This window comes from Centruroides sculpturatus, unplaced genomic scaffold (genome assembly GCF_000671375.1).
Source record: "Centruroides sculpturatus isolate CEXI.00-Female unplaced genomic scaffold, Cexi_2.0 scaffold1016, whole genome shotgun sequence".
NCBI classification, from domain to species: domain Eukaryota; kingdom Metazoa; phylum Arthropoda; class Arachnida; order Scorpiones; family Buthidae; genus Centruroides; species Centruroides sculpturatus.
In genome coordinates, this window is record NW_019385415.1 from 152,525 (window position 1) to 162,567 (window position 10,043).

Sequence of the window (10,043 nt, forward strand, 5' to 3'; positions counted from 1 at the left end):
GGTGTGGAGGACAAAGGAAGGATGACAAAGAAGTAACCATAAAATCAAACAGGATATTTATTCAACTACAGCTACTTAGTCCTTCGTACACCTGGTTCGTTTACACTAAACACACTTGATCCCAAACTATAGTACGTGCACAAGTTCGAATCCGTCCGACAAAATTCTATATTTTCACAAATAGAACACGTGCTCGCGACAATAAAAAGATTATGGTTTAAGATACTACGACTACTTAAATCTACCTTAATCTAGCTTATATGCTAAGGAAGAAGGGTAAAGAAATTAAGAGATATGAAGAGAAGAGATAAGTATAAAGGACAGATTTTGTGGGGGTACCCGGGTAAACTTGGGAGTCTCCGATCTTCTCTATATTGGTACTTGAATTAACTCAATTTCCTTCCTCTTGATTCCGTCTCTTGAGAATTCGGGAGCGTTTTTTCTTGAGGTCTTATGGCTGGATGTCTTTCTAATTTTCGTCCGTTCGCAGACGACTTCCAAGCCTTCTCCGTTTGTCCCACTAGGCGACAAACCTCTAGCTTGCTCTTTCCTACGTCTGCACACCTCAGACGCTGACCCAAAAGTATCCAGTTCGTTCTCTCTGATGGCCTCAGGGCTTCTTAATGTCCCTTTTGTCTTCTCCCCTTTGTCCTTGGACAAAGGTCGTCCCCCACCCACAGAAAAGGAATAGGTTAGAAAGTTCTAGAAACACGTTAAAGACAAAGGAATTTAGGAGAAAATAAAATTTATATCTACCCCTATTTACAAAAACATGGCGTACCGCCACATATGCCCCCCCTTTAGAATCAAGCACCATGGTGCAACTTATGGTAATCGATCCTCCCCCTTCGCAGGTTATAACGAGGCTGGGGTCTCACATCATTTTCCCCCGCAGTCTTATCTCCTACTTGTTCTATACTATCTCTTCTTGCTTGAGGTGGATGCTCACGATGTGCTGCTGCTCTTGAACGGATCCATGTCGCTATTTGTTCGTCCGCTTCTTCGTCCTCTTCGTCGTTCCCTTCTCCATCTATGCTTCCCATTTTTTTTTGGAGGCGACGACTGTTCCTTTTTGGTTCTTTATACATTGGGGAGTAGCAGTTTTTTATGCGATCTGTGTGCACAATATACCTGTCTTTCTTACAGTTACCCCCCAGCTCCACCGTAACTGGCCCTAGAATCCGAGTTATTCTGTACGGTCCCATATATTTAGGCGAAAACTTTCCTTTCCTTTTGCCTTTACGCATAAGCCAAACCCTTTGGCCTTCCTTCCAGCTACTACATCCTCTATTGCCATTTATCCTTTCTCGATTCCTCCGATTTCGCCTCCTTCCCAGGTCATAAGCGGTTTCCCTTATCATGTTTAATCTTTTAACAAAACCCCAATCTTGATCGCGTTCACGATCATTAGCAGAGGTTTCCATTGGGAAAGCACTGGGGAACCGAGGGTCGAACCCGTAAAGTAGGAAGGCAGGGGACTCGTTAGTGGCAGAGTGGGTGGAATTGTTATAGGCAAACATAGCCTGATTCATGAATTTGTCCCACTCCCGGTTTTCGCCTCCCGATATTCTCGTGATTATACCACATATAGTTTTGTTGAAACGTTCACACACCGAGTTGGAACAAGGTCTGTAAGCCGTAGTGATGTTGTGCTTAATTGAGAGCTCGTTGCACACCTCCTCCAGGAGTCTGGAAGTGAAATTAGCCCCCCGGGCAGATATAATTAAGTCAGGACACCCATATCTGCATATGAGGTAATCAAAGATTGCTTTAGCTATCGTGCAGGCAGATTGATCAGGTATGGAAATGGCCTCTGCATACCGTGTGAATATATCAATAATAGTAAGTATATATCTATTACCATTTTGGGACACAGGGAGAGGCCCTACTATATCTGTCGAAACCTTCTGAAAGGGAAAGTTAGAAGTTTCGGTTTCTTGAAAAGGGGCACGTCCCCTATGCAGGTTATGTTTTTGACATATTTTACACCTTCTTATGACCTGTTTAACTCGATTTTTCAGATCTCTTATGTAATAGTACCTATCAATCAGATTACAAGTCTTCTCCGCACCCAGGTGCCCAGAAAGAGGAGAGCTGTGGAATGACCAGATCACTTGATCCACCATTTCCTCGCCTACGCAAACACGTACCTTGTTCCCGAGCCCCATTCTTCCTGGCTTTACGTGCACAATCATATCATTTTCCATCATAAACTCGGGTTGAATCCCCCCGACTAATTCGTTATGCTCGCGTCTTTGTAACTCGCAGTTTTTCCGCATCTGCTTAAGGAACTCGTCCCCCCCATTGAGATGCAGCAACCCTTTTCCAAATCTCATAGTTATCAACCGCGTAACTACATACCGCGCGGTTTCCCTTTTCGTTTTCCATGCCTATTCGTGACAAGGCGTCAGCCACTTCATTATGCTTTCCCTTTATGTAATTTATCCTTATATCGTAATCGGCCAGTTCGGTCGACCACCTCATCAATCTTTTATTATGGTTATTCATGTTTCCCATGAATATCAGAGGCTTGTGGTCAGTGTGGATTTCTATTGGGTGACCCAGGGCTAGGGGCTTAAAATGACGCAATGATGACACTATGGCCAAGCATTCTTTCTCAACGGTTGAATAATTCCATTCCGTTGCGCTAAATTTTCGGCTGAAATAACCCACTGGGCACAAACCTTCCTTTTTTTTCTGCCCTAACACCGCACCAATGCATTCATCCGATGCATCTGTATATAGGTGAAATGGGGCGTCAAAGTCAGGGTGACGTAATAAAGGAGGGTTTGATAATATATCTTTAAATTTATCGAAACTATTTTGGCATGAGACATCCCATGAGAATTTTTTGTTCTTCTTGGTCAACGTGGTTAACGGCATAGCGAGATCAGAAAAATTAGGTATAAAGCTCCTAAAGTATCCGATCATGCCCAAAAAACTCCTCACCTCTCTTACATTCTTAGGGGGGTTTATTTCGCGTATCGCTCTTACATTATCCCCATCTGGTAATATCCCTTTTTGGTTAATGATGTGCCCCAGATATTTAACTTCGCTGACAATGAAGCGGCTCTTGTTGGGATGCAGTTTGAGATTCTTAGTATATAAGATCCCTATGACTTCGTCCAATAGAGTTATGTGATCGCTCAAGGATTTCGAGAATAATACCACGTCATCCTGAAAGACGTAGCAGCTTATACCTACGAAACGGGCAAGAACTCTAGACATCACCGCCTGAAAGAATCGGCCGCTGTTTTTGGCTCCCTGGGGAAGGCGACACATCTGATACTTTCCCCAGGGGGTCGAGAAAGCATACACGTGTCTCACCGACGGATCTAGGCTTATCTGAAAGTATCCCGATTTCAAATCTAAGACTGAGAAGTATCTACTTCCGTGAAATTTACTCATTATTTCGTCCACACGGGAGATTGGGAATTCTTGGGGGATAGTTAGGTCATTCACACGTCTCAGATCTAAAGTCATTCGAATTTCCCCGTTGCCCTTTTCGACGATATGTATTGGGGAGTTCCATGCGGATGAACTCTCTTCTATGATACCGGCTTTTAAATAGGATTTTATTAATGCTCTCAAACGGGATAAATGGCATTCTGGGATGCGGTATTAGCGTATACTTATGGGTTTAGTTTGGTCAACGATCGGTTTATGTAACTCACCAATCATACCTGTTAAGTCTTCGATTGAGTCAGCGAAGCATCCCGGGTACTTTTCAAAAACATCATAAAAAAGTTTTTTTTCTTCAGAATTTATACCGTCCAACCCTTGAATCTCATGGGGTTTTATTGCAAGGCATTCGTCGAATGGCCCCCTCCTCTGAATAACCTTAGCCAAGCTACTTTCTGTCGATCTCCTCACCCCGTCGATGATTTCATAGAGATTGTTTATCACATCCATACCTAATATACCATTGAACTCAATGTGCCCCGGTAATTGCATACAGGCGATTGTCACACTGCACGCCTGGACTTTATATCTCACCTCAGTTCTTATAATCCTATCACACTCAGTGATGCTACCATTTATACCTCTTATCCCTACATTCTCGTTTTCCGGGGTAGCTCTAACGACCTTAGCCTCAGAGATACTCTTCATCAAACCTAGGTCTAGTATGGATTTCTCTGCTCCCGTATCGATCAATAAGGAAAGTTTTGTACCTTCCACCTCACCTTCGACAAAGGGAAGCCCTTTGCGCGATAGTAAAATCTTACTGGCCAGACTGATCTTAATGTAAGGAGCGTCACGCTGGCCTATGTGGCGTTCCTGATTTAGTTTAAATTATCATTTGCTCCCTTTAAGCATCTATGGGCGAAATGCCCTATATCCCCACACGTGTAACATCTTTTGTTGGCCCTACTTGGCTCTTGGGTCTTACTATTTACCAGCTTACTTATAGCTTCGGTTAACGCGTCGATTTTCTTTCCTAACTTATCTATCTTATCGTCGCGCTGACCCCCACTTATTTCTACCTTCTCACATTCTTTTACGGCTGTATTAGTTCTCTCCTCAATTGCTGAACTAACCGCCCTCCTCTCATAACGACCGCCGCCCTCGGCCTCAATCGATTCCTCTGCTTCAGCAATTTCGAATCCCTCATCCAAAGTTTTTGGGGTTTTTCTCATTACATTACTCCTTATGACCCCTCTCAAACCCCTTACAAAACATTCCAAAATTATATCGTCCCGTAACAGACTTATACTTTGGTGACTTATCGACGCCCTGGCAAGTAAGGTTCGCATACGAACTGAGTAATCTGTCACCGATTCATTATTCCCTTGTTTTATGGACATTAATTGATCTATTATATCTCTGTCACCCATCTCCTTCTTACTAAAGCATTTTATCAGGTCCCGCTTAATATCCATATATGACTCGGGGTATTGTTCAAGTACGCACATAAACGTTTTTAATGGTTCACCCTTTAGTCTCGATTGTAGCACGGCCACCTTAACTTCATCGTTCCAACCTGCTAGTCGCGCAATCTTATCAACTGTACAGAAAAATTGCTTTACGTTCACTACATCGCTTTGTAATCCAGAGAACATGGGTATCATACCCAGAAACCCTGTTACGACCAGTGGTGAGCCGGGGGTAACACTTTCACTGGAGCTCGAACTTTCCACTGAATTACTAGTAGCCATTATAACAAAAGAAAAATATTATATTTATATAAAATAGGCAATTAACAACAGATAATAACACGCTTCTTTCTAGTCACCGACTTACAAAAATATCAAAAACCGTGCACTCACACTATAGCTGGGATCCTGTCGCGGACGCCATTGTGGTGGTGTGGAGGACAAAAGAAGGATGACAAAGAAGTAACCATAAAATCAAACAGGATATTTATTCAACTACAGCTACTTAGTCCTTCGTACACCTGGTTCGTTTACACTAAACACACTTGATCCCAAACTATAGTACGTGCACAAGTTCGAATCCGTCCGACAAAATTCTATATTTTCACAAATAGAACACGTGCTCGCGACAATAAAAAGATTATGGTTTAAGATACTACGACTACTTAAATCTACCTTAATCTAGCTTATATGCTAAGGAAGAAGGGTGAAGAAATTAAGAGATACGAAGAGAAGAGACAAGTATAAAGGACAGATTTGTGGGGGTACCCGGGTAAACTTGGGAGTCTCCGATCTTCTCTATATTGGTACTTGAATTAACTCAATTTCCTTCCTCTTGATTCCGTCTCTTGAGAATTCGGGAGCGTTTTTTCTTGAGGTCTTATGGCTGGATGTCTTTCTAATTTTCGTCCGTTCGCAGACGACTTCCAAGCCTTCTCCGTTTGTCCCACTAGGCGACAAACCTCTAGCTTGCTCTTTCCTACGTCTGCACACCTCAGACGCTGACCCAAAAGTATCCAGTTCGTTCTCTCTGATGGCCTCAGGGCTTCTTAATGTCCCTTTTGTCTTCTCCCCTTTGTCCTTGGACAAAGGTCGTCCCCCACCCACAGAAAAGGAATAGGTTAGAAAGTTCTAGAAACACGTTAAAGACAAAGGAATTTAGGAAAAATAAAATTTATATCTACCCCTATTTACAAAAACATGGCGTACCGCCACAATAGGATGCCTGCCGTGGAGTGCCTTTTGAACCTACGATTGCTTACAAACGTTTTTCATTGTTTGACAATAAGTTATTTTGTTGTTTTCATAGTGTACATGTTTTGTATCGTTTGAGTCTACGTGCTTTAACTGTGAGTTTTTGTTTTAGTGTATCGATGTATTCTGTAATGTGTGTGTTGTGATGTTTACGTTTTGTGTGTGTTTTGATTTTCTTCAAAATCTTTTTGAATTGTTTCTTTAATTTGGGTGTTATGTTGTTTTTAGTGTATTGTGTCAGCCTTCCTAATTGCTGTCTAACGTCATTTATTTGTGTTTCTGTTCTTCTATGCCAACGATATATGCAGTGACAGACTGAACACATTTTCAGTAAATTTGTGTCTCTACAAATCTTCACTTTATTGTTACACTTAAGATCCATTTTTGTGCAGGAACTTTCAGTGTAACAATTGTGAGTTTATTTTCATATAAACTCGATTACATTTAATAATAATTATTTTTGTTAACTAGTTATTAGCATAACTTTGTTAATTTTGTTGTCATTAAATTATTCTATTCTAAATATTCCAAAACAAACTATTTATTTTGTATAACTTTAATTATCATACTTCTTAATATACTCAATTAATTGTAATAATTGAAATAATTGTAATTGTATACTGTATATAATTTCACCTGGTAATGCTATAAAAGCGGTATGTACAAATTTGTACTAATAAAGCAATGATTGATTGATTGTGTTTCTAAAAGGAGAGGGGGGACGCCAACAAAGTGTCGTGCCCGAGGCGCCAGTTATGTTCGCTATGCAACTGTCCTAAATCCGCCACAGAAAGATTAACTCTTCTACGTAAAGATGGCGGACGTGGCCTGATTGACATAGTTAACCTTCACTACAAACAAATACAGTCACTGCGAGAGTTTTTCTACAGGAAACAAGAAACATCACAATTACATAAAGCAGTAACTCTAGCAGATTCAAATAACACACCATTAAACTTACACTCACAACATACAGACATGACACAACATATAAAAAGCATAGACACCACTAAGCAATCATGAGCTCGAAAGGCACCCCACGGCAGGCATCCTATGACCTGGCCCAGGATTTTGTTGACAAAACTGCATCAAACAGCTGGTTAGATCAGGGATGCCTCTTTGGGGAGACGGAAGGATTCATGATTGCCATACAGGATCAGATAGTAAATACTAAAAACTACAGAAAACACATACTCAAAGATACAACACTCACAAATGACACATGCAGAAAATGTCACATCCTGCCAGAAACTATACAACACATCACTTCTGGTTGCAAGCTCTTGGCACAGATAAGATTACTTACACAAACGTAATCAAGTAGCAAATATAATACGCCAAGAGTTTGCAAACAAACACAAATTATTAGACATCCATGGACAATAGTACAAATACATTCCACAGACAGTATTGGAAAACTACACGCACAAAATGTACTACGACAGAGCCATAATCACAGATAAAACAATTTACCACAACAGACCAGACATCACACTCATTGACAAACACAATAAAATCACATACATTATAGACATAGCCATTCCAAACACTCACAATGTACAAAACACATGCACTGAAAAATTAGTAAGTACACAGAACTTGCCGAAAAAATAAGACATCTGTGGAAAATGGAAAGGGTGCTTATTGTACCTGTCGTTCTCTCCTGTACAAGTGTGATATCCCACATACTGCACAATAGCCTGGGAACATTACAATTGAATAGAAATACATACATCACACTACAGAAGGCCACTATATTGAATATATGCCACATTGTTAAAAAATTCTTGAATACAGACACTGACACACTTATTTAATTTTAGTTTTTGGTTGCTATGCCTTGACTCTGGTCTGGCATAGTACAAAGCCACTGGTAACAACCAAGTACCCAACCCACTAAGTAACAACCCACTAAACCCAACATAATAATAATAATGAAGAAATTATAAAACTAATGAATAAAATAATTTATTCATGAGCTTCCTGTTCACATTCATTAAATTTTCAAAACAACAGTCATTATCATCGAAAATGACATTATAGTTCAAAGTTTAGCAAATTTGGTTTCTTATCAAAATATATAATCTGTTCTAATCAATTAAATAATTTCTTTAGTAATCAATTAAAGATCTTCTAAGTTTATAACTTCCCTGATAAAAAACAATAAAAATCAATATGAAAATCTGTTGGTGCTCTGTTGGTTTCTGTTGTAAAGTAAAAGTCAACAGAAACCAATAAAAACATCTGTTGGTATGCTAGAGCAATATTTAAAACCAATAGAATTTTCTATTGTTATTCTAGGGAAATAAATTATTTAAACCAATAAACTCCAAGAAAATTTCTGCGATTAGAAAATTAGTATAGTTCAGCTATAATTTTAATTAAGGTATAAGAAAATTATGAAATGATTTTTCACAACTTCCATTTGTAAGTGCCATTACAACTAACTACTGCAGTAGAGCATCGTTTATCCGAATCAATTGGGAACTGGGGTTGTTCGGATAACTGATTTATGTTCGAAAAAATATATTAATGTATCCCATGTTGAAATTTTTCTCCGTTGCATGTCGCTTTGCGTTGAATTTTTGTCGATGTTAAACCTAACAAAAATTTTTATAATAATAATCGTGGCTATTGTATCATTAAAAATTATTTCTTTATTTTGTACAAACAAAATAAATATATTGAAAAATAAAAAAAATTCTACTTTAGACATTAATCTACTATCAAAAACATTCGATTGAGCATGACACACATTCCGACACAGTCTTCAGAAAAACACCACACAAAAGTGCCAGTGCTGCCAGCTAAACCACACACATCAACAAAAAAAATATTGGAGTAGCCCAAGATATAACCAAAGATTGCAGTGCCACAGCACTAGCGAAAATTTAAATTTGCAGACTGGAAAACTTTTGGTTAACCAACGTTTCGGATAACCAACTTTTGGATAAACGACGCTCTACTGTATTAATCTTCCATGTAACAAACACACATGTATATTTTTTTTAGAAAAATATCTTTAAACTTTTCAATAACAAATTAAAGTGCTCTTGCTAATCTAAATTAATTATTGTATATTATTGTTTAGATTGGTAGAATTAATTTATATGTAAAGAAGAGAAAATCAAAAAGAACTACAGGTAAGTAAATAAACATTCTGTACAGGCTAGCATGTATTATTTCTATCAATTTTAAATGACAAATAAAAGATGGTGATAAATTGTAGAAACTTTAACAGAAAACAATTAATGTAATGATTTGATAAATAATAATTATATTAATGATGTACATAATTGCTTGTCTTCATACATTTATAAATTAATTCATTATATACCAATGTAGTACAGTCGTTGGAAGCTGTGGATGGGCTGCTTCCCTTGTATTTTCTAAAATATAAATACATATTATGCGATTATTTTCATAAAAAAAGTTCTTATATCTTTGTTTCACGTCAATGTATTTATTTTAGAATTAAAATAAATAAACTGTTCATTTTTGCACTGGCGTGCCGTGACATTTGATGATAGGGAAGCTGTGTTTCTATAAGAAGCTGACTTCCAGGGGCTATCAGTCAGGATTGGTCTAGGGTCCATTCGTATTCGTTTCTTCGATAAGCCAGTAAAAACCGTAGACTTCTCTATATGTATTTTTAATTAATACATTATCTAACGCACTTAATAAATAAGCAAGTTCAATATAATTAACTCTCTTATATTAGATTTAATAGATTCTATATGCCCTCTAAATGCCAATTCTCGCTTCGATAACATCTACTAATTATTAAAATATATCTATTAGCCGTAACTATCTCATTATAATTTTCAATATATATTTTATATTGTGTACTAATGTTAAATTCTATTCTATTTTGATTTCCAAATTGCTTCAATTTTACGAAAGAATCGATGCGAG

The 10,043-nt window shown here is 38.2% G+C and overlaps 1 protein-coding gene across 1 annotated transcript in view; it reads right to left on the minus strand.

Annotated features, from left to right (window-relative positions):
• LOC111638743 (dynein heavy chain 5, axonemal-like) overlaps positions 1–10,043 on the minus strand; it is an 86,677-nt gene that overhangs the window by 12,825 nt on the left and 63,809 nt on the right. The window lies entirely within an intron of this gene.